The sequence below is a fragment of the Zalophus californianus genome, chromosome 15 (genome assembly GCF_009762305.2).
Source record: "Zalophus californianus isolate mZalCal1 chromosome 15, mZalCal1.pri.v2, whole genome shotgun sequence".
NCBI lineage: Eukaryota > Metazoa > Chordata > Mammalia > Carnivora > Otariidae > Zalophus > Zalophus californianus.
The window spans coordinates 6,939,569-6,965,269 of NC_045609.1; the positions used below are offsets into that span (position 1 = coordinate 6,939,569).

The 25,701-nt window shown below is 43.4% G+C and overlaps 1 protein-coding gene across 21 annotated transcripts in view; it reads right to left on the minus strand.

Annotated features, from left to right (window-relative positions):
• The window catches only part of SGMS1 (sphingomyelin synthase 1), a 263,991-nt gene that overhangs the window by 114,342 nt on the left and 123,948 nt on the right, over positions 1-25,701 (minus strand). For 19 of the 21 annotated variants that reach the window (XM_035724238.1, XM_027596050.2, XM_027596054.2 and 16 more), the window contains one exon: positions 21,008-21,156. The gene's annotated coding sequence lies outside the window, so the exon portion shown is untranslated. The remainder of the gene's footprint in view (positions 1-21,007; positions 21,157-25,701) is intronic. The other 2 variants (XM_027596059.2, XM_027596051.2) reach the window with 1 other exon arrangement.

Genomic DNA, 25,701 nt, shown 5'->3' on the forward strand with positions numbered 1-25,701 from the left:
GGCTCAGTCGTTAAGCGTCTGCCTTCGGCTCGGGTCATGATCCCGGGGTCCTGGGATCGGGCCCCGCATCAGGCTCCCTGCTCCGCGGGAAGCCTGCTTCTCCCTCTCCCACTCCCCCTGCTTGTGTTCCCTCTCTCACTATGTCACTCTCAGTCAAAAAATAAATAAAATCTTTTTTAAAATAATAAATAAATAAAAGTTCAATTTGTTTTCAAAAGCAATGCATAGCATTTTCTGAGTAAATGGAGATGGCCCTAAAATAGACTGCCTTTTTTTAAGGAATGATCCACTTTTTCTTTTTTTTTAAATAAATGTTAACCAGGGGAGCAAATCAAGAGGCCCAGAACAAACACTTGTGCAAGGATGTCCATCCCGTTGCTTCACACAGACGTGCTCCTAAACCCATTGCTCCATTCCACAGATGCTTTGGGGTTACCTCCTGTGCCAAGGTCCTGTGGTAGGAGCTGGATACACAGAGCCTGTCTGGGCATAAACAAGTCACGCTTCCTCGTATCTCTGGCAGAAGGAACCTCATCTGAACAAGCAAACACCGCAGACAGCATGTTTTGGTGGGCTGTTAAGAATGTAGACTGGAGTTCTCTCTTCTCCTAGAAACTCCTGTGTTTAATGTAAATAGCAACTTGCTTTTGTGTGTACGGATAGCGCCCTGACACCAGCAGTGGGAGTTACCAAAACAGAGGGGTTGGACCTCCGTCCCCGGGTCACACCCCTCCAGGACTCCTGTCGTGGGACCCATTCCACAGCCTAAAAGCAATTAAAAAAAAAAAAAAAAAGCGGTCCTTCACTCCACATTCTCCTTCCTCATCTCTTCCTCAGTACCAAGAATAAGCACATGTGTACGACAAAGCAAGGAGGAAGAAAGGCTTCTTTTCTCCTGTGCAGAGGGCAGGCTTCTGTCCTCAGCACGTACCTCAGGCTCTCCAGGTCTGATCAGGACAGGACCTCAGGCAGCCGTGTTCCTCATGCATGGGGGGGCCCTGACGCAGTCAAACTAACACCGCAGCCACACTGTTCGGCACCACGGGGCTCTTCCCTCAATGCTTCATGGGCCCAGACTCCCTGAAGCGGACATCCTCGTGTGGCAGAGGAGAAATCGAAGGCGGACTTGCTAAGAACACAGGTTACTCACGCGCCCACCCCGCTCTACAGAGCGCTGGCGGGGGGCCCCCCACACCCTGTGGCCTCAGCTTTCTGTCTGGAGCCTTCCCTGCGCGAGGGGAGTGGTGGGTTTGGCCCAGACTCTCCTGAGGCCCTCCCTTTCCAGGGCCAGCCTGCCCGTAGACGGGAGCAGTCCAGGCTGCTCCCTGCCCATGAGGAGCGGGAGAAAGTCCAGAAAACCCTCTGGGCCCCACTCTTCTAATAAACCTCTGGAAGGCTAACCCCCACGGGTCCGCCCGCGGGTCCCAGGCCAGCGAAAAACAAGGGCGTCAGCCCACTCACCATCCTCCCGAGACCTGACACAAGTTAGGTCTTAGAGCCCAAATGGGTAGCAAGATCTTTGTGCAAAAAGGAAATATTTATCTTACAGAACAGGAAACCCAGACCCAAAGGCACGCGAGAACACACATGACACAGCTCAGCACAGTGAGTCATTCGAGAATGCTCTTCTCGCTCACTGTCAAGAGGCATCTAAAGGACAAGGTCATTCCTCTACTTTCTTCTCCACGTTGGATCTAAAAACACGATCTCCTTTCCAAATACATAAAATGGGCACAAGGAATCTTTGCTACCGTAGCGCCCAAGCGTACATGGTGGAACATTCCGTGGCACCGTGGCCACACTGCTTTCACACGACAGCATGGGCATGTCAGTGGTGTGGTTATCTTCAGGCTGGCGGAGCCTGCGTGGAGACTGACCTCAGTCTTCACGCAAGGCTTCGACCACAGAACATACGGGGACAAAAACGCAACCCACAACTCGGTCAGCCAGGAAGAAAAAGGTCTCTGATTTCCTGACTTAACATTTGAATTTTCGTGGGCTCCCAAAATGCAGTGCTTCTGGTTTTAAAAATACACGAAAAGGGCTTTCATTCAGTAATACTGAATTCTGGTTTTGCTCTGCAGATCATTTGAGATTCATGTGTTCCTATTCAAACCATATTTAATAAGAATAGTTTCCTTAGTGTTATCTGAGCAAAAATTTCAAAATAAATACAAACCACATTTATTCCACAATAAATTTAAAAACAAAATTAACTTCTTCACAGATGCACTGAAGTGAAGGAGGCCGGTCATCCCACATGGCCGGCTTTGCAGAGAAGAACGAATCACAGATGGGACAGCATGTATATGCCCCATCCTTGCCACAGTAGGTGAGAGAGCTAGAAAATGATCCCCGTTGTCAGAAAAAGAACCTGAGGTTCAGAGAAGTACAGTGACATGCCTAAATTAACTTATTTTCTAATAGCAGGACTCAACTTTAAATAGTCTTCTTGGATGGGTGCCTGGCGGCTGGCTCCATGGATAGAGGCTCCGACTCTTGATCTCAGGGTCATGAGTTCAAGCACCACGCCGGGTGTAGAGACTACTTAAAATAAACAAATAAACCATTTTCTTGGAGCCAAAATTTGTGCTTTTTCTCCTCTGGGCCTCTATGAAACAAGAAGTGATGGGAAAAGCTTCTGAGAATGAGCAGTAATCAAAACTGAAGTGGAGGGGAGCCTGGGTGGCTCAGTCGGTTGAGCGTCGGACTCTTGATTTCAGTTCAGGTCATGAGTTCAGGGTCGTGGGATCGAGCCCCGCATCAAGCTCCATGCTCAGCGTGAGTCTGCTTGATCCTCTCCCTCTGCTCCTACCCCCACTCACTCTCTCTCTCTCTCTCTCTCAAATAAATAATAATTTTTAAAAATTTTCGGTGGAGAAGAGCCAAAAACAAAGGCTGACGGTAATGGTGCCATATGAGTTGATGTGATGTCAGCCCCATTTTTTAGTCAGCCAGGGATAACTGGTCAGAAGAGAGAGAAGAAAGAAAAAAATCGGACAATGAAAAGGACCAGCATTGGACTGGCTGTGGAGAGTACGGGAAGCAATGTGTACCAACCAAAATAAAGAAGTGATGTGGGGTGTCTGGTCGTGGATCATGCCTAGACCAGGCAGCAGACATTTTCTGGAGTCGGCCTGTCGGGTTTTGCAGGGCACATGGGATCTTTTGCAACTACTCAGCTCTGTCATCACAGTGCAAAAGCACCATCGGGGATGTACAGATGACAGAGCCGTATCTTTAAAAACAGGTCTCTGGCCAGACTTGGCCCTCCTGCTAGTCAGCTAGCCCCCGGCCCCCGTAGGAAACCAATGACATACTAAAGAAGCAAAGAGAAAGATGCTACAGCTGACCTAAAAACTCCAGGGGCCACACAGCTGTCCAACCGGCAGCAAGCATCTCAAGGGCCATCCCCACAAGCTCCTAGTCTGCAGGGGGCTCAGCCTCGCCTCTAGATGAAGACACTGAAGGGATACGTTGTTCACTGTTAGTTTATCCCAGTCATTAACCTTCAAAGAACCAGTCTGTGAAACAGCGTGTGGATCGCGACTCCTACAACTGTTCAGCCCGGTCTTACCGCACAATTTACACGGATGACATGTTTTATATGGACAATTAGGGGAAAAATCGTCCCAATGTTCCAAAAGAGACTACAGAAGGAAATTGTCAGAAGAGAGGCAAATAAAACAATCCTGGCTTCTGTCTTGGACGGCTCCTCCACCCGGAAAACCACCCCTGGCTTTTCCTAATCCATTTTCCCACCTAGCTTTTGGTCCTTGGGAAGGTGGCAACCTAAACATCTTTTCCTCCAAGAAGCTCTTCTCAGACATCCCATGTGAGGTCAAGACACTTGCCATGCACGCCGATGACCCTGAGCTTCTTCACTACCCACAGCATACCAATAATTCCTCCCGAGCTCAAGGTCTGCTTCCCTTCTAGACTATAAACTCCAGAAAGATGCCTTGTTCAACGCCTACGTACAAGGCTGGCAATGAGATCCTGACTAAACAGAAGGCTCTGGTGTTTCAAGACAACACTCTGCACTGAGATACACCTGGTCATCACCAAATCAGCAAAGCATGATTTTGCAGAGCAGCTCTGAGCTTTTTCAGCCTGTACCAGGGGCAATGTGATAAAGCCAGAAAGAAGACAGTGTCCACGTGCCAGTAAGCAGAGTAAGGGCAGGAAACCCATTCTTAGGTGCGTCAAAGTAGAAGCTACAAAGCAGTTTTCTCTCATGCTTATCAGTTACAAAAACAAATGTGGTTTCAGTTAATGACAAAATGTTCCCTAGGAGCACCTGGGTGGCTCAGTCGGTTAAGCGTCTGACTCTTGACTTAAGCTCAGGTCATGATCTCAGGTCATGAGATGGAGCCCTGCATCACGGGCTCCACACTCGGCAGGGAGTCTGCTTCGGATTCTCCCTCTGCACACGTGCGTGCTCTCTCTCTCTCTCTCTCTCTCTCAAAAAAAAAAAATAGTTCCTTAACCTAGGCCCTAGCAAATTCAAAGCTATCTAGCTGGATAGATTTTAAACAGGTATCTGAACAATTTCTTTTTTGTTTAAATATATACACACACAGTATACATAAAAGCACAAACATTGACACATATATAGAACTGCTTGAACTGAGAAAAAAGATCCTAAAATATATATACTATGATCCATTTTTGTAAATTAAAACAGAAAAATAAGCTAAAATGATGTATGCCCTCCAATGTGGTTGCACCTGGCAGAGGGATTTGGGTTAATTTCATTTTCTTCCTTTTTATCTATTGGTATAGTTGACTCTTGAACAACAGTTGACCCTTTGAACTACACAGGTCCACTTACACGTGGGTTTTTCAGTAAATACAGCCCAGTACACTAAATGTATTTTCTCTTCCTTATGATATTCTCAATAACATTTTCCTTTCTCTAGCTCACTTTATTGTAAGAACACATTATGTGATACATACAACATACAAAATATGTGTTAGTCTACTGTTCATAAGGAAGGCTTCTGGTCAACAGCAGTTCCGTTTTGGAGAGACAAAAGTTATATGTGGATTTTTAACCTCGTGTAGGGGGAAGGGTCAGTGTCCCTAAATCGCACATTGTTCAAGGGCCAACAGGATTTTCTTTTTTATATGGCGATAACATATTTTGGAAAAGCGTTTATTAAAAAGTTGTTTCAAACAAAAAATCTGCTGATTAAACAATTCCTCAAAGCTTTTTCAAAGAAACATTATAGAAAGAGAAAATGTGAAACGGGGCAATGCTGTTACTATTTAACATAGTGTTGCTGACAGAGTAAAAAAAAAAAAAAAGTTTCTGGCCTGCTTAAATGTTCACCCACTCCCACCAATATCATAATGATGATACATCCTACCTTGGTGAACACGGGCACACAAAAGCAAAATAGTACCAATGCTGGTGGTGGTAATTTCAGTTTCTAACTACATTGTTACTATTCCTGGAACATGCTATATTTTAAGTTGGCCTAATTTCTCTCTGGTGGTGGACTCTGCAAACTGCACAAAACTTACCTACCCAATTTCAGCGACCAAAACAAATTCAGGGTGGTGGAAACTTCAAAACTAAAGTCTCCTCTCTTAAAGGCAATTAATACAGGTCAGAAATTGCGAGGGCGGACGTGAGGAACGTCCCAGTAGCTACATGAAGTTGAATTCCACTGGGGTCTCTAAGTACATGCACTGAGTAGGTTTAATTTCCATTCTCGTGGTTATCTAACATCAGCCTATGCACAAATCAGGCAGATGACCAAACTTCCCATCTTAGATTATGTTTTAGTATCTTGTATTTCTTTTCATAAATACTAAGCTTCTCATAAACACTATGCTCTACTGGCCTGTAACAGTGTCATCCATTATACATGACTCGAGGACATTTTCAAGTTCCCAATGAAAGAGGTTTGACACCTCTTCATAAATGACTGAAATAAACCACACACAACAAATTCCTTCCAAGATTGGCTTTCCGATGACAGGGTTGACCTCCACCCAGTAACAACTATAAATGGTGGATGAATATAAAAATCAACTGTGAAGGCAGCGGAAAACAACCAGGCGGAAAGTAAACTATCTACGAGTCCAGAAAGGAAGGAAACCCCACTCGATGCTAATTTACATGTGTAGGGCTTATCGCACGAGAGTGAAACCAGCCCTTGCCACAGCAGATGGAGCTCAAAATAGCAAACCGCAACCCTGTGGGTCAGAATATGGGCCTGCCAGGGTGGCTGAAAATTGAGGAAGAAAGTCTCCCAAATGAGAAAGCCATCAAGGGTGAAGTCCCAAATTTGCAAATTAATACTACAGTTGTTGGCTAAACTGAGAACTTCAAGTCCGAGGATGCTGAGGAAAACATCAACAGTTGGGATATTTTTAGGAAGCTGACCAGTTCCAACAGCTGCCCACATCCAGGGAGCCTGATAAAGGCCTCAGACTTCCCTTTGAAACCACAGAAGCACCTCAGCTTAAGGCACAAAGACCACTTCCCTGGGCGAGCAGACATTTCCCGGGAAGTGACGGGCAAAACAGAAATAGCAAAGCCTAAGGATGAGCCTCTGTACCGTGCGAGATGATTTGCCATTAATTTAACTGCCTGTTTGAACAAAACTCAACCTTCCTCAGGGGAACGTAACAGAATCTTTACAACATAGCATCTGCGATGTCTGGCATACGATCAAAAATTAATATGTATGTGCGATAAATGAGAGATGTAACTCCATAGTCAAAGCAGTCCACAGAAACGGACCTATACGTGACCCAGAAAATGGAATCCAAAGACAAGAATTTTAAAATACCAATGCTAAATATATTGAAGAATTTACAGAATGAGAGATAGAATGGGTAAAGAAATAGGACGTTTCAGAAGAGATTTAATAAAAAAAAAAAAAGAACAAAATGGAAATTACAGAACTGAAAACTACAATATCTGAAATGGACAACACTGGATCCGATGGAGATTATCAGAGTGGACACAATAATGAAAAAGGCCAGGTGAACTTTAAGACATGTCAATACAAAGAATCCATGCTGAGGCACAGGAAAAAAAAAAATAAGACAACAACAACAACAAAAACCAATGGTTTGAAAAGAGCCTCTAAGACCAGAGAGGAGTATCAAGTGATTTAATTTACAAGTTAGGGGAGAATAGAGAGAATGGGGCAGAAACATTCAAAACTGAGCAAAAACAGCAATCTATCAGAGCAGGATTTTCAGTTAGCCATGAGAAAATGTCACCTAATATTGAAAACCAAAGATACAACAACAAAAATGTGTGGACGTGACCAGAGAAGAAAAGACAGAGAACAATAATGAGAATGTAGCCAAAAGTTCATCAGAAAGACAGCAAACGACATCTGTAAAGAACTGAAAGGAAAAAAAAAATGTCAACCTAGAAGTCAATGCACAACAAAACCCCTTCAAAAATAAAGGAAAAATAAAGAATCTTCATATAAAGGAAAACTGAGAGAATCTGTTGCAAAATAGCCCCAATACTGCAAGAAAGGCCTTCTCTTCCAGGAAGAACAGAAGTGGTACCAGATGTAAACCTGAACCTACAGAAAAGAATGAAGAGCCTTGGAAGAAGTAAATGCATAAGTAAACATGAAAGAGTCCTCCTCTTAATTTCCTTAAGACCTACCTGTTACAGATACTGTATTAACTGTGTGTATACACACATACTGTTTATATACGCTTCATATACACTGTCTTAAGAGAATGAAACTGTATTAGTTTATAACATATATGGATATAAAATATATGAGGACAGTACAATGAACAAGAAGGGGCAAATGAAGCCATATTATAGGTTTCATACATTTCTTACACAAAGTGGTAAAATCTTAATTCAAAAAAGACTTACAGATGAATACTGTAATCTGTACAGAAACTACAAGAAAAACAAGGCAGAGGTATAGCTGAAAACCTAAAAGAGAAATTAAACATATCTAATTAGACAAAGAGAAATTCGAAAAGGGGATACAGGATTTTTAAAAAAATGTTTACAGGATGAGACAAGTAAGAAACAACAAAAATGGGGCGCCTGGGTGGCTCAGTCATTAAGCGTCTGCCTTCAGCTCAGGTCATGGTCCCAGGGTCCCGGGATCGAGCCCCGCATCCGGCTCCCCGCTCAGTGGGGAGTCTGCTTGTCCCTCTCCCACTCCCCCTGCTTGTGTTCCCTCTCTCGCTGTGTCTCTGTCTGTCAAATAAATAAATAAAATCTCTTTAAAAAAAAAAGAAAAGAAACAACAAAAATGGTAGATCAAAACCTAACCACATCAGTAATTATGGTACATAGACTAAACATTCCAATTAAAAGGCAGAGATTGTCAGAATATACAAAAAAGCAATCCCCAACTATGTACTACCTACAACAGATGCATTTTTAAATATAAAGACACAGATAAGTAAACACATGGAAAAGCATATACCAACATGACCTCAATGTAACAACCAAAGACAATAAAAGAAAACTATAATATCACTCAAAAATCATACGTGCAAAACTCTTGAACAAAATACAGCATAGGCGTAAGGACAGATGAATAAACAGTGAAGCATAAGAGGCCAAAAACAGACGTACACATCTATGGTCAACTGATTTTTTTGACCAAGTCACCAAAATAATTCAGTGCGTTTAAGGACAGTCTTTGCAACAAATTGGGCAGGAACAAATTGATATCCACACAGAAAGAAGAATGAATCCTCACCTCTACACCTCACGTAGAACTAACCATAAAAACCTAAAACCATAAAGCAGAAAAACATAAGAGAATATCTTTGTGACGATGGACTAGGGAAAACACTCTGGATAAAAGAAAGAAACCCTGATAAAAATGGACTTCACTGAAATGAAAACTTCTGCTTTTTGAAAGACACAGTTAAGAAATAAAAGGACAACCACCAACTGGAAAAGAGTCACAATACACATATCTGACAAAGGACTTATACCTAAAATACATAAAGAACAGCTATAATTCGTGAACTAAAAAGCATAAAACGTTAAGAATAAAAAAGTCACACAACCCAGTTTTAAAAAAAGCAAAGACCTGACTAGATTACTTCAAAAAAAGAAGACACGGGAATGGCCAATAAGTACGTGACAGAATTTCAGCATCGTTATCGTCAAAGAAATCACAAAGTACCATATGATACCCACTAGAGTGCCGATATTGAAAAGACTGACAGGCACAAGTGTCGGCAAAGGCTTAGAGCATATTGGAGCACTGAAAACATCCCTGATGGGCATGTTTAAATATAGAACCCCTTTAGGAATATGTTTGATAATTTTTTATAAAATTAAATATATACTTATCCAGGGATGTACTTCTAAGTATATACAAAAGAAATGAAAACATATGTCCACAAAGAAACTTGTGCATTAATGTTCATGGCAGTTATATTCACAATAGACAAAAATTGTAACCCACCCAAACAGATGAGTGGATAAATTCACACCACAGAATACTACTCATCAACATTAAGAAACAACCTACTGATACTTGTAACAAGTATAAGTCTCAAAAACACCGTTAAGTGAGGCAAAAGTGTACATGGGCACACTCTGTATAACTCCATGTATATGAAGTTCTGGAAGAGGCACAACTAAGCTCTGTTGATAGAAATCACAGTACCATTTATTTCTGAGGTGGGGCAAATGACTGGACATGGCACAAGAGAACTTTCTGGGTGATGGAAATGTTCTCTATCTTGAGAGAGATGTTGGTTCACTGAGGTGTTCACTTAAAATTTATACATCGTATAGTGTATCAATTATACCCAAATTTAAAGACAGTTGACAAAAAATTTTCTTTGAGTCAGTTCTGAAGAAGATACGGTCCCTCACAGGTCAAGCCTATTTTTCTTATTACCTTGGAGGACCTCTAAAGTCTCACAAACAGAAAGTGGGCGTATTTGCTTTAGTCGTGCCATTCTTGAAATACACATCTAATCAAAGCAAAGGAAAAAGTATTGTTATCTGAACATTTTTTCAGATAGGCTCTATCAAAATAGTCTAGTCTCTGAACATGTGTTCCAACCTAGAATTAAAAGCAATCTGTCCTTTGGGTTTTATCTAATTTTACTTATCCCACTTAAAGGTTACTTTTAACACCATGGAAAAATTACTCAAAAAATAAACCATAAACCATAAATCTAAATGTTCTAGTATCTTACTCCTTCTAAAATATTTATTAAATTCCTACTGTATTCCAGGTAGGATGATAGTCCCTAAGGAAACAAAACTGAAAAACTCACACTCTACTGATGAAAAGTTCTCAGTCTGATGGATGTGACATATACATAAACAATTACCTTTAAGTGTAAATAAATGTTCTTGAGTATAAATTGGTTAAGACGTCACTTGAGGAAAATATACCTCTTCTTTTCCCTCTAAAAACATAACATTTAGGGGCGCCTGGGTGGCCCAGTCGGTGAACCGCCCGCCTTCGGCTCAGGTCATGGTCCCAGGGTCCTGGGATCAAGTCCCACATCGGGCTCCCTGCTCAGCTGGGAGCCTGCTCCTCTCTCTGCCCCCGCCCCCTACTCGTGCTCACTCTCTGTCTGAAATAAATATAATCTTTAAAAAATAAAAAAAAACATAACATTTAATATTGATCAATAACACATAAGCAGTAAATATAAAAAATTCTGTTATTCCTTAGGAAGGACACAGAAATTTTAAGAAAGAAAAACTTATTTAGTAACTAATCTCATATAACCATGTTTCTTAGCTTGAGGAAAAATAACCCATGTACCTTCTGTTTTTTAAGTTTTTATGTAAACTCCAAGAACGTGGAGAAAGGGGAACCCTCTTACACTGCCGGTGGGAGCGCAAACTGGTACCATCACCCCACGCACAGCCAAGGGGATTAAGCAACTCTCTCTGGTGCTTCACGCTCAGCCTCATAGCTGGTCTGCCTGGGGTGGGTTCCCACGCAAGATAAATCTGAGGGCCATCTCAAAATGAAGAGACAGGCTAGGTCAGTTCCCACTCTCAGGAATCTAACTGGGATTCAAATCACGTCCCTTCTCCTGAGCCTCCTCTTGTCCCGTCTACGGCGATTATCCATTTCAGAATCAGTGACCTCCACCACGGCTAAAGCCAACGGTCAGTTCTCAGTTCTCATTGAATCTGACCCATTAGCCTCACACGACACAGGTGACCTCTTGCTTCTGTGGGAACCACTCGCTTTCCGTGGCCCCCAGTGAACTTTCACGGTGCTTCCCTCTGCCAGTCCCTTCTCCCTGTCCTCCGTGGGCTCTTCCGTAGCTCTGTAAGGGCCCAAAGGGTCAGTCAATTCTCAGCTGTCTTCCCTGTTGTCCTTCCCTCTCTAGGTCAGCGGTCCTCAAACATTTTGCTCTCGTGACCCCTTTACACTTTTAAAAAAATTATTAAGGAGCTCAGAATTGCTTGTTTCTAAGGGTTATATCCAGGGATAGCTGTGATAGAAAATTTTTAAATATTTATGAATTCATCTAAAAGCAATGATAAGCCCATTACAACAAAAATAACATATTTTAATGAAAAATGTATTTTCCAAAACAAAAATACATGTCTTTAGTAAGAAAAGCGGCAGAGTTTTACATTCTTGAAAATCTCTTTAATATCCAGCTTCACAGACAGGAGCAGACTGCCGTGTCTGTGTCTACATTCGCTCTGCTCTGATGTCCCACGTCGCCTCTGAAAAGTGCTACTGTACTGAACGTCTTAGTATTGCTATAAAAAGTTGTGACTCTGCAGATCCCTCTACAGGCCCAAGGAGCCTCAGGGGTCCTTACTTGGAGAACATTTCACGGGACCTCTTCCAATCCCCTGGGTTTAAGCACCATCCCTTCTAGGACAACTTGCAGTAAAAAGGTGACCCCAGGCGGGCCTCTCTTAACCTCTAGGTTCAGACAGCCTACCGCCTCAATATTCCCACTTAGATACCCAACAGGGTATGTACTTAAAACTCCTAAGAACCTGACTCCCCACAGCCCCAGCATTTTCTTCCTGCATGTAGTAAATGCATTAAATGATAACTCATTTACTCAGTAAATGATAACTCAACTTACCAGCAGCTCAGGTCAAACTCTCTGGAGAAACCCTGTGTGCCTCTTTCTCCCAAATCCACGCCTGACCATACCCAAATTCTACTGCCCTGCTTTAGGAGTGTATCCAGAATCAGACCACTTCCTACTCACCCCTCACTACCCTCCCCGCCGAGCCAACGGTACACAGTTGGCCTACAGACAATGGCAAGAGCCTCCCAACTGGTTCCGTGCATCCCCCTGTGTCCCCTCCACATAGAAGATGGCGTTTTCACCATCACTCCATGCCCTTGCCCTGCTTTATTTTTCCTCCTAAAACTCCCCAATACCTGGCATAGGTGTCTCTTCTCCCCCTCCCGATAAAACGAGAGCAGGGACCTCGTCTGGCTGCACACTCTAGCCCCCGTACCTAGAATGGGGTCTACAGAGCAGAAGTTCAAGGCCTGTTGTTTGAGTGGATGAACCAAGATGCTGGTCCAGGCAGCATCAGAAAGCGAGGGCCGAAGTAACGAGGTAGAGAGGCCAGGAGGGCCGCATGCAAACCAGCACGTTGAAGGAGCAGAAGCCATAAACGTGGGCGAAGTAGCACCAAGACAAAAGGAGACAAGAGCTGTGGCGGATCATGCTAGAATGAAGGCCAGGGATCTACATGCTCACCCGACCTTTACGGACTCCGAACAGCAGCCCTTAAACGTCACTCGAAATATGCAAACATCTTTGGGCCAAGATGAACGTCACCTGAATCAACGCAGGACGGTCTTACACTCGCCGTGCACGTATATCTTCAACAAGAAGGAATGACTGGCCAGTGCAAAGGAAAACGATGAGTCTGCGTGGTCTACTCTGTGAACCCTCAGCCTACACACTGACTTCTCAGTCATTCTCACAAACTCGTCCCAAGAGAGGGGCAACACTATAACATTAATCGTCACACTGAACTAGGTCCTCGTTGCCACTGAAATTCCATGCGTCTGCCTAGAAAACCCCACAGCCAATCGCTTTGGTCAGGAGTCTAAGAATGAGCATCACGGTTACTTAAATTTTTTTTTTTTTTTGACAGAGTGAGACACAGCGAGAGAGGGAACACAAGCAGGGGGAGTGGGAGAGGGAGAAGCAGACTCCCCGCTGAGCAGGGAGCCCGATGAGGGGCTCGATCCCAGGACCCTGGGATCATGACCTGAGCCAAAGGCAGACGCTTAACGACTGAGCCACCCAGGCGCCGCCCCCCTTTTCTTAAAGATTTATTTATTTATTTATTCATTCATTCATTTATTTATTTATTTTATTTTACAGAGAGAGACACAGCGAGAGAGGGAACACAAGCAGGGGCAGTGGGAGAGGGAGAAGCAGGCTCCCCGCCGAGCAGGGAGCCCGATGCGGGCTCGATCCCAGGACCCTGGGACCATGGCCTGAGCCGAAGGCAGACGCTTAACGACTGAGCCACCCAGGCGCCCCGGTTACTTAATAGTATTTAAAACCAAAGTCACAAAACGATAAACAGCACATTGGCTGACAAATATTTTATCCAAAAAGAAAGAATTTTTTTTCTTTATTTTATGAGCAAGAAGTTAGAGTAGCACAGACGGGCGCAGATCACGACAAGAACCCCCAAATCCAGCTGGACGGTGCGGGACAACAGCAGTGACGGTCCCTCGCCGTCCTCCGGGGCTCAGGACCCGTATCTCCTCACCAAGCCTATGGGGGGGCCTTCCTTTAATCTGCTACCAATTTCAAGTTTCTTTATTCAGACTGAAACAGGACGCCACACCCAGTGACCCCAGCGAACTGCCTCTTCCAGGCTCCACGGACACAAGAGCAATACGCCGTCTGTCCTGTCAGCTTCTGCACAATCATGGGCACAACTCTTTTGAAACATCCCCAATAAAAGGAGAACAGGAACATTTTTAAAGCAAAGTGATTTTTAAACATCTTTAAATAGAGAAAAGGAAAAGCAGAAAGGGTGGTTCCCGAAAAGTTCTTTCTTAACCTTCTTAAGAGACGTGAGGAAAGAGGATATAAATTTGGGGCTCTGCGAGCTGAGCAGAGAGAAAATGAATCTCCCTCCCTCCCTCCCATGACTTCGGCTTGTGAACAGACACGGTTCCTTCCTCATGCTCATGATGTAGAACACATTTTGCTAGGAGCTGGGCAGCTTCTTGAGATGAACAAAAAGGTCCCTTTGAAGTCACCCAGGTGGTGGAGAGCACGGGTGTGGCTGTGACAAAGCGGGCTTTGAACCAGTGATCTGTGCTTGTGCAAGGTGGGGCCTGCTTTGCTGGATGTGGAATGAGGAGAACATCTGGGCCTCTGCCTTCTTGCCCCAGAGACAGCAGGCGCGTGCCCTCCTCCTTCATGCCCTTACTGGGAGGTTACCTTCACGCTGAGGCCTTCCCTGCCTTCCTGACAATGCACCACGGGGTGCATCTCACCCACACGCACACACACCCACTCCTCAGCCATTGTTTGGCCAGAACCCTGATCATCGCCTAGCACCCATGCATATTCCTTGTCCCTCTAAGTTTATCCAAAGTCTTTCTCCCATTAGGCTGTAAGCTCCAAGGTGTAGGATTGGGTTATTTTGTTTGTTTGTTTAAAGTGGTTCAGGGGCACCTGGGTGGCTCAACCAGTAAAGCGTCTGTCTCCGGCTCAGGTCATGATCCCAGGTCCTGGGATCGAGTCCCGCATCGGGCTCCCTGCTCAGCAGGGAGTCTGCTTCTTTCTCTGCCCCTCCTCCCACTTGTGCTCTCTCTCTCTCTGTCTCTCTCTCAAATAAATACATAAAATAAAGAAACAAACAAAAATAAAGTGGTTCACTATGTGAAGTTATCTAAAGGAGGGCCTAGGATGTAAAAGCGACACTAGATATGCGGTGAATAAAGGAAGCTCTTGAAAGTCCCTGCAAGGTCCCGGGATTTTCATCAGCGATAGAGTCCTGAGGATATAAAAGGCACTCCACGGATATTATGACCTTCAGAGAAGAGACGATCTGAGCTGTTAATAGAGTATTTTTTAAATAAAGCGAACAGCAATGTCAGAGATGACACAGGATAGCCGATTACGTAGCAAGGAGTACAGAAGAAACAACTATTATAAACCCACGGGCGTGGGATCGCTCTGGGTTATCCCACCTGGTGACACTAGGAACTTTACACGTTCTCCGCAGGAAACAAAGATGACCAACAGGACTGAGTCTGCAAACAGACTCTGGGCTGCAAGTGGATACCTGTTATGCGTTCTTGAGCCCCCGGCCACTCGCCCCCAATCACTGGGCCCCAGCACTGAGAAAAATCACTCAGCCAGTTTTATTTTGATTTGCTCATTTTTGACAGAAGGGAAAACCCATAGAATGTGAGAATGTCGGGACAATAATCATGCCTCCAAATACTTTTCTTAGTAGTGGCTTTTTTGACTGTGTAGGGGTTTGTAAGTGAATCTATCAGTAATTAACATTTTTCCACCAAACATGTTGGAAGAAAAAGATTCTGTAAATGAGCTATTACTTATATAACCTTTGCTTCTATCTTGGCCTCTTTCTCAAATTAATACAGGTAGAAATAGATATATATAGTCAAAACAAAACACACATTTTTCAGTGTGATATAAATAAATTATCAAAGGAGTGGTCCAGGATTAAAAACCCCTACATAAAAAGCAAAAAGACTGATCCACATCAAAAAGGCTTTCTTCATTTCACTAGAGGTTTAAAGAAGTCCTTTTTAAATTAGTGAACTTATCAACCTAAATTAATTCCATTTATTAAAAATATCACTGCTATAATTTTCAGAAATGCGTTCACTACATGAAAAATACAACTGAAAAGAGCAAGAAAACCCTGGGAAAAGTCTATGTTACCAAACTTTGAGCAAAAAATAATAAATAGTGAATGCTTTGGATTAAATAATTTAAAAGCCTAAAAATATTTATAACTTGAGTTGCAAACCATTTTCCTCCTTAGAAACCATTTCCACCAATGGCAATTCAAAGTAAACATTACAGTGTTTTAAAAACAAACAGCCATTTCTTTGTGACTAAATGTGAAGATCCGTTAGGCACACACATTTTATAAAATTAAAATTCCAAATCGGTTACTCAAAGAAACCACAATAAATATTAACTCCTCTCAGCCCTTCAAATGTTAATGTTAAAATTTCTAATCGTAATATGGTCTTATGTAAACGTCCACAGCTAGCAATACCACTGTCCTGCTTACTATGTTATGTTTCTGCTTCTTTTAATGGCAAATATTTAAAGCACACTATTCCTTTTCAACGTTTCAAAGTACATATCTGTACAGGGCAATTACTATTCCTACTGGGATCACCATAACTTGAGCTTTCTACCACTTTAAATCAACTTTTACTCCATCTAACATTTGCTTAGAACCATAATACATGCTTAAACAATTACTCATTAGCTTACGTTGTACCCAGTGTATTGCTGTTTCCAGGACACTGTGACCCACTGTGGCAATGCAGATGGGGGGCGGGCCAGGGAGGGTCAGGGAGAGCCAGACACATTAGGCTAGTAACTAAGATGGCAGGTCCTTTTCTGCAACATTAATCCAGGACAGGACTCTCAAAAACAGACAATTAAAGTTCACAACAGAGTGTGATTTCTTCAGGGTCCCGAGTGGCGCACATGCAGGTTACACACTCCCATCAGGTGGCAATGCTTAGGTTTACTCCAAGAGTACAGAGCCAACTGCATTTTCAAATCCTAAACCTGATCCCACAGATCTGTGCGCTGTGCAGAGAAACCATAACATTCAGAATTTCTTCTTGAGGTTGATTTCTTGTTCACATCACTGGCATAAGTCTACTACTTGCAAATATTCTCACTTACCAGTAACATTCCGCTAATTCAGAATCAAACAAAATAACACTGAATAAAAGGACCGACCAATGTGCATCAGAGCCTCTCTGGACATCACCATGAACACCCATTGTGGATATCATATAGGGGGATTTACTAGGGAATCAAGCTTACTTGGAAGGGTAAAATTATATCATATAGTAAATCGTTAGACAGGTAATTAAATCGACAAACAAAAAAATAAATCTTATTTCAAGAAGTAATGTCTCAAAGACATCAAGGTCTATCCAACTCAGAAAGCATATTACAAGCGTTATTCTTCACCTCATTTGACCTAGTCTGATGGTGTAGAGCAGACACCCAAAATAAAAGGAGCAACTGGGCTTATACCTAAGTTTTTAGTAATTTTTTTGAGCTCTGCCCCAAATGTTTTCCCACTTCATCTATTAGAAGCACCTACTAAGGGGCACCTGGGTGGCTCAGTGGGTTAAGGGTCTGCCTTCGGCTCAGATCATGATCTCAGGGTCCTGGGATCAAGCCCCGCATCAGGCTCCCTGCTCAGTGGGGGAGCCTGCTTCTCCCTCTTCCTCTGCCACTCCCCCTGCTTATGCTCTCTCTTTTTCTCACTCTGAAATAAATAAATAAAATCTTAAAAAAAAAACAAGCACCCACTAAAAACAAACCAACAAAACCAGATCTTTCCTTTCCGCAGAATGACACAAAAGATACCTTAAACTACCCCCACCCAAATAAAAATAACGAAAGAAGAAGAAAATACAACATCTTTTTAAATGCACCGGTGAGGTGACAATAAAGTAAGAGACAGTAGATGTGGGAAATCCCCAAAACCAGAACCCCAGTCATGCTTACCCTCCATTACCATCCTTACGTGGACCAGAAACCCAGGCCACTCAGCTGTGAGTTGAACAGATCCCTGCATTACATTGGACCTCACAGAACTGTGCCCTCAAGATATGGGTGATTTCCTTTTAAAGTGAGTATATGTGGGGGGGAGAAGGGGGGGGGGTGGAAAATCTCCCTTGAGAATTCATAACCGGCAACGGTACTCTGTGGTTTTGTGGTGCAAATTCAAAAAACCACAAGCAGGGAACTGAATTAATGGTGCCTATAGGGACTTGACAGAAGCAAGTATAAACACTTCGATCTAGGCCTTAAAGAACTTGCACAGATAAAACTTCCAAGGCCCATGAGCTCACAGTCAATAAATCATAAATACGTAAGGAAATATGTCACCATGAGTGAGTGCCAACAGACACAGGCAAATGAGTCAGATCTGAAAAGATGTCATATACTGGAATTCAAATGCTGGAAGGCAATATAAAATAAACATATTTAATATATCTCAATAAATAAAGTCTGAAAAGGAGTAAAATTTTATTTAAAAAATATTATCACACTGACTTCAGAAGGGACCAAAAATAATGGTTAAAAATTTTAAAATTAAAAAAGCATATTTATTGGGGCGCCTGGGTGGCTCAGTGGGTGAAGCGTCTGCCTTCGGCTCAGGTCATGATCCCAGGGTCCTGGGATTGAGCCCCACATCGGGCTCCCTGCTCAGCGGGGAGCCTGCTTCTCCCTCTCCCTCTGCTGCTCCACCTGCTTGTGCTCTCTCTCTCTCTCTCTCTCTAATAAATACAATTTTTTAAAAAATTAAAAAATTAAAAATAAATATTTATTGAGCACCTATGTACTAGGTGTTGTACCTCTGTCTAGGCTCTAGAGACAAAGCAGTAGGGTTAAAAAAACCGAAATAAATAAAATTAAAAAGTATAAAAATCCTTTTTTTATCAAGGATAGTGTAAACAGCTGATTAAAAATAAACTGAAAAGAAACTGGTGAACCAAAAGACAAATGCAAAGACATGGTCCGAACTGTGCAGACAAGGACAAAGACAAAAAATAAAAAAGGGACACAGGTCAAGGAAGCAAGAAACTCTTAACATACGTCTCGTGGAGTTTCTTGTTGAAGAAAGTAATAAAGAAATGAGGAAGAGGCATTATTCTAATAAATAATGGTAAAATTTCCCTAATATCAATCTTCAGACTCAGAAAATCCAAAAAGTCATAATCAGGAAAAGGGGAAAGCAAGGAAAGCGCGCTCCCCACTTGGATGTAAAAAACCACGACTACCAAAGACAAAGCAGAATCTGTCCCTGCGGTGTGTAATCAGGGAGGCAGAGTCATTGTCAAAAGCACAGTCCGGGAAATCCAACCAATCCGGGTTCACGTGCTGGCTCTACCAGTCTCTGACTGCCCGAGGCCGGGCAGGCTTCCTGACGTCCCAGCTGCAGCTGATTCATGCTTCAAAGAAGGTAGACCACACCTCCCGCCCAAGATTTGGGCGAAGATTTCAAATACATATGGGTATACATGGAGCATTTGCTAATTAAATAAAAGTATTTTAGAAGCCTAACAGACAGATTTTTCAAACCACGTAGCCCACTACTGAAAAATAAAGTGGATTCCATTTATTCTCAAACTGACTCAAACTTCAAGCTCACATCCTTCAGGGCAGCTTCCTGGCTGTGCACACCGACAGGACACGCACTTGAATACATGGTCTACACTTCAAAGGATCCAGGCTCCCAAACAGCTCTGTGAACTACATGAAGATTTCTGGCAAAGCGGCGTGTCTCTGCTATGTCATCTTCACTGACCCTGTCCTGCAAGGGTCTGGGTGATGGGGCTGGGTCAGAAACATGCAAGCCCACTCTTCCACCTACACTGGCCTCGGCATCGACTCACAACTCATCCCCCAACACAGAAGAGCCTGCGCTAGAAAAGGGACACTTTTTATCGTGTCTCAGACCAACAATGTGTTCGCAGTAAAATTATGAAACCATAACTGTTGAAAATATTGTTTTAATATGCTCGTTAAATGTTTAAGTGTGATCATAAACCAAACAAGAATCCATGAAATGGGAACAAGCAGCAGACACTGGTGGAAAAAGTAGAGTGGGAGAGTTACAATTCCACAGGCATGGGGGTATTTTTCAAAACCTGACAGCATGGGACACAACCCGCACAGCGCAGGATGAGAGACAGACAGACCTGCTGCCGAATGCCGGGTCCTGGCCTGAGCCAGGCGCACTGTGGGCAACAGCAGCAAGCCATGCAACCACTTGGAACCTCAGTATCCTCATCTAGGAAAGGGGACTTGTTTAATGTTCCCATGATGATGTGATGATCAAAGACATAAAATACTTGGCCCAGGGTACATCTTAGTGTTCTACACTGGTAGATTAAACAGAAAACAAAAGGGGCGCCTGGGTGGCTGAGGCGGTGAAGTGTCCGCCTTCGGCTCAGGTCATGATCCCAGGGTCCTGGGATCGAGCCCCACATCGAGCTCCCTGCTCAGCAGGGAGCTTGCTCCTCCCTCTCCCTCTGCTCCTCCTCGTGCTCTCTCGCGCTCTCTCTCTCTCTCTCTCTCGATAACTCTCTCTCAAATAAATAAACAAAATCTTTAAAATAAATAAAAGGAAAACAAAAAAAAAAACCTAAAGGATCAAGGTGACACATATATGACATGGCCAATTCCATACGAAAAGAGCCAGCGTATCAAAAGACAACCACTGAGGGTCACGGAATAGGAAATAATGGGCGACCCTGACCTTGACAATAAGCATTACAGAGAAGATAAGAATTAAAGGCTATCACAGCAAGGCAAGGAAGCAAGCACTTCACACTGTAACTGGGGGGAGGGTGGCGGGGGAAGGGGGAGGAGTCAAAGTTCAAGACTCACAGGGCATGGGTCAGGGTATGACTAAAGCCAGGAAAGAACAGGGGACTCAAAGGCCAAGCCCTCGCTGAGCTTTGATACCGGCGCCCCATTCCCAGAATCAAAGGCAGGGCGGTCTCTGGCTACAAATTTGTTATCACTGCCATCCGCCTGGAGTTGCAAGCTGCTTTTATGGTCTCTCTTGTCCTGCAGGCAACAGGAAGAGCTCCGGAGAGGCTGTGTCAGAGCTGCCCTAGGAGTTAAGGGCAACAGCCCCCAGCTGGGTCAAGTGGCTTCTGAGGTCAAAAGGTGGGTAACGGTCGGCCCTAAGCACAGTGCCCGTTCCAGAGAGCGGATCCGGCTGACGGGGGGCAGCAGAACGGGCCAGGGCAGGGTCGGCTCAAGCTCTGGCCATTACCTACTCCAACAGCGGCTGTACTGCGTATATCGACGGGCTCCTTCTCCGTTATTCTCACGTACGCTTCCTTGGGCAGGGTCTTGCCCCTTCCTTCATGACGTTCCCAACCAGACGCTTCTGTGCAGTCCCCAAAGATCTCAGTGATGTCCCTGGAACAGAGGAGCAACTTAAGCTTGGCCACCGTGGAAATGGACCATAAAACCCTAAAGCTGAGAGACACCTTATCAACCCAGGCCACGTCACTGGAAGCGAACACATGGACATGTTAGATTGGAAAACAAAACATTCACAACGGGCTCCCATCCCCCTCTTTCCTTTCTTTCTGTTTTTGAAAACTTTTCTATTTTTGCCAAAAATATACATAACACGAAACCCCATCTTTTCTTAATTGAAAACTCAAGTCTGTAACTCTCTGTCACAGAGGCATTTCTCTTTTATAAATTTATCTACATTCTTTGTCAACAAATAACTGCTTTTCACAAATTATTGGCATCAACTCCAGTATGAAAACAAGGGGTAACTAGTGTTACCCTCTTTACAAGTCGATGAAAAGGTGGTCACTTCTCTGAGGGGAAACCATGACCCTCAGGAACGATAACCTGCTGTTGGTCATAAACTAACAAAAATTAGGCTTGTCATTACACTGGCTCAAGAGTGTTGAATTAAAGCTCCAGAGTGAAATATATTTACATAAAAGAACATCATGTCCTGATGATACCAATATACAGTGTAGAGACCTGAAAATAAATCAAGGATTTTCCGCCCACGAGAGAAGTATACCTCAGGAAACAAGTATCGTCTTACGTCGAAGACCTCATATTACGAACAAAAATCGGTTTATTTTGAATTATAAACTAATGTTCAGGGAAGTAACTTCAATCAATGCTAGCCTTAGATGTTTTAACAGAAAAGGAAGCAAAGGAATAGACTGAACAATTATTTCTGGTACATCCTGACAATAGCGTTTATGAGATACCATTTTTTAAAAGCCCAAAATCCAGATTGTTCTTTTATCATGATATTCAATATCATTTAAAAGAGCAATCTGGATTTTGGAGCAATCGATGATCCAATGGAATGGGGCTGTTTATCTCTGCTTCCCTCGAAATCCCCCTACAATTAAAATTGTGGTAAAGAGAGAGAAAAAGACAAAAACTCCAAAGGACAAAGAGAAGAGAAAAGTAGATGAGAGCAGACAACAGACATCAGTGACATTCTGGAAGCTGAAAGCAGAGATGACCGCTGAGCCCGCCAGAGCCAGCCGGAACCTCACTGCCCAGAGAGGCAAAAAAAACCCCAGCTGCCTGCCCCTGAAAGACTCAGGAAATGGGGCTGTGGTTCCTCCGAAGGAGAGGGGGAAGGAGTTGGGAGGAGGGGGACTGGCTAAAAGTCTGCATAAAGAGCAGTCAGACCCTTCCCTGACACCAGGCACAAAAATTAAGTCAAAATGGATTCAACACCTCCACGTAAGAGCTGACCCCAAAAAGTGCTGGAAGAAAACACAGGAGGACAGCTTCATGACACTGGGTTTGGCAATGATTTCTTGCATTTGACACCAGAAGTGCAGGCAACGAAAGCAAAAACAGACAAATGGAAACAGTCAGTCACAAGGCAGCCTATGAAGTGGGAGAAAATATTTACAAATTACACAATGGGGTTAATACACAGAATACATAAAGTATTCCTACAACTCAACCCAAAGAACAAATAACACAATTTAAAAAATGGGCAAAGGACTTGAAGAGACATTTCTCCAAAGAAGATACAGAGATGGTCAACAGGGAGATAGTCAACACCACCTGAGGTAGCACCTCACACCTGTCGGAGTAGCAACAAAGGAGGGAAGGAAGGAAAGAACACGGTGCTGGTGAGAACGTGGAGAAAAAGGAACCCTCAGGCACTGCTGGTGGGAATGCAGGCTGGTGCAGCCACTGTGCACAAGAGTATGGAGGTGCCTCCAACAGTTGAAAACAGAGCTACCCTACCATCCAATAATCACACTATGGGATATTTACCCAGAGAACACAAGAACACTAACTCAAGAAGATACATGCACCCCTCTGCTCACTGCAGCACTATCTACAACAGCCAAATCATGGAAGCAGCCCAAGTGCCCACCGACTGATGAATGGATACAGAAGAGGTGGTGTATATACACAACAGAATATTCCTCGGCCATAAAAAAGAATGAGATCTTGCCATGTGCAATGACATGGATGGAACTAGAGGATATAATGCTAAGTGAGTAAGTCAGAGAAAGACAAATACTACATGATTCCATTCATATGTGGAATTTAAGACACAAAACAAGTGAGAAACAAAGAAAAAGAGAGATAAACAAAATCTTAACTACAGAGAACACACTGATGATCACCAGAGGGGAGGTGGGTGGGAGAACGGGGGGAACGGGTGATGGGGATGAAGGAGTGCACCTGTGATGAGCACGGGCTGACGTACAGAACTGCTGAGTCTCCATACTGGACACACGAAACTAACAGAACACCGTATATTAATTATAGTTGAATAAAATATGGAAAAATTTTTAAATAAAAACAAACTAAAAAAAGGCATTTGCACACCCAGGTTCACGGCAGTACTATTCACAATAGCCAAGAGGTGGAAGCAATCTGAATGTCCATCAATGGGTGAATGGATAAAGAAAAAGGGGTACAGACATAAAATGGAATATTAATACTTAGTCTTAAAAAATGAGGAAATCCTGTCATGGGCTACAACACGGATGAACTTTGAGGACATTATGCTGAGTAAGCGAAGCCTGTCACCCAAAGACAAATACCGTAAGATTCCACTTCCATGAGGTATGTGACGTGGTCAGACTCTGAGAAACCGGGGGAAGAAGGTGGGTGCCAGAGGCTGAGGCAGGGAGGAAGGGAGAGCTCGATCGATGGGTCCAGGGTTTCAGTTTTGCAAGATGAAAGGTTCTAGAGGTCTGCTGCACGACAATATCAATAAAGTTCACGCTACTGTACTAGATACTTAAAAATGGCTAAAATGGCAAATTTTATATATTTTGGTTTTTTACCACAATAGAAAAAAGGTGGGAGATTATATTGGATTATCTAGGTGGGTCCAATGTAATCACAAGGTTCCTAAAAAGTCAAAGAGGGAGGCAGAAGCGGTCAGAGAAATGCAGTATGAGATGTATTTGACCTGCTCATTTAAAGCAGCCCCTGCCTGGAAAGGGGCCAACAGCCAAGGAAGTCAGCAGCCTCTAGAAGCTACAACAAGGCAGGGAACAGATTTTCCTCTAGAGCCACCAGAAAGGAACACAACCAGACACCTTGACTGTGGCCCAGTGGGAACCATCAGGGGACTTCTGACCTAAAGAACTCTAAGGTCAAAAAACTACTGTGTTGTTTTGAGCAAAAAAAAAAAAAAAAAGGGGGGGTGACTATTAGAATCCCAGATCTTTTCCCCAGCTGGTAGAGCCAGACAAACCATCCCTATTCCAATGAAACAAGAACAGGATCCTCTTTTTAAAAATGAAATATTCAGAAACCAGTAAAAATTAAAACACACTGGCAGAAATTAAAAGTTTGACAATAATAGAAAAGGGCGCCTGGGTGGCTCAGTTGGTTAAGCGACTGCCTTCGGCTCAGGTCATGATCCTGGAGTCCCGGGATCGAGTCCCGCATCAGGCTCCCTGCTCAGCGGGGAGTCTGCTTCTCCCTCTGACCCTCTTCCCTCTCGTGCTCTCTATCTCTCATTCTCTCTCAAATAAATAAATAAAAAATAAAATCTTTAAAAAAAAATAATAGAAAAATCTCTCAGAAAGTATAACAAAAACACACAGAGATGGAAAACAGTTCAGAGAAAAACCTAAGAGATGAAGAGAATCAAACCAGTGGGTCCAAAGAGTCAACTAACAAGCTCGCAGGAAAGAGAAAAAAGAGTGGAAAGGAAATCATCCAAGTAGTAGTACATGAAAACTTCCCAAATTGAAGGGCATGAGTTTCAGAACTGAAAGGTCCACTGACATCAAAAGATCCTAAGACCTATGTCCCAGCTGGAAATTTCAGCATTCTGAGAATAAAGAAGAGTCAAACATTTTCCCGAGAAACAAAGCAGATCCCACACAACCAGCTGGGAAGCAGAACGGCCTGAGACATTTACACATAAGTGTCACAAAGCTCAGCTACAAACAAAATACAGTCATAATAAAGCAAACATTAAGTATCAACGTGTCCACACACCGTAACACAACTATAAGCACAAAATGGAGACAGGAGGAGACGGTGCACGCTGAGGGTAAGGGGTGACGTGTGAGGGCTAAATCCTTAGCAGGAAATCAATAAAAGCCTAAAATTTTAAAAGAGATCAGTAAATGGTACTTACAGCATATGGCGTGTTGTTTAGAAACAGGTAGGCAAATGTGAGAGAATATAAGGGAAAGAGTTGGAAAGGGCTCCTCTAGGCAAAGGAGTATTGGCAGCATATGAACAACGGGGAATGGCTGTTACAGTATTGTGTTTTCTTTATTTATTTGTGAGACAGAGAGCATGAGCGGGGGAGAAGCAGAGGGAGAGGGAGAGAGAGAATCCCAAGCAGACTCCGCGCTGCGCGAGGAGCCCAACGTGGGGCTCGATCTCCCAACTCCGAGATCCTGACCTGAGCCAAAATCAAGAGTCGGAAATTTAACCAACGGAACCACCCAAGCATCCCTGTTATAGGAC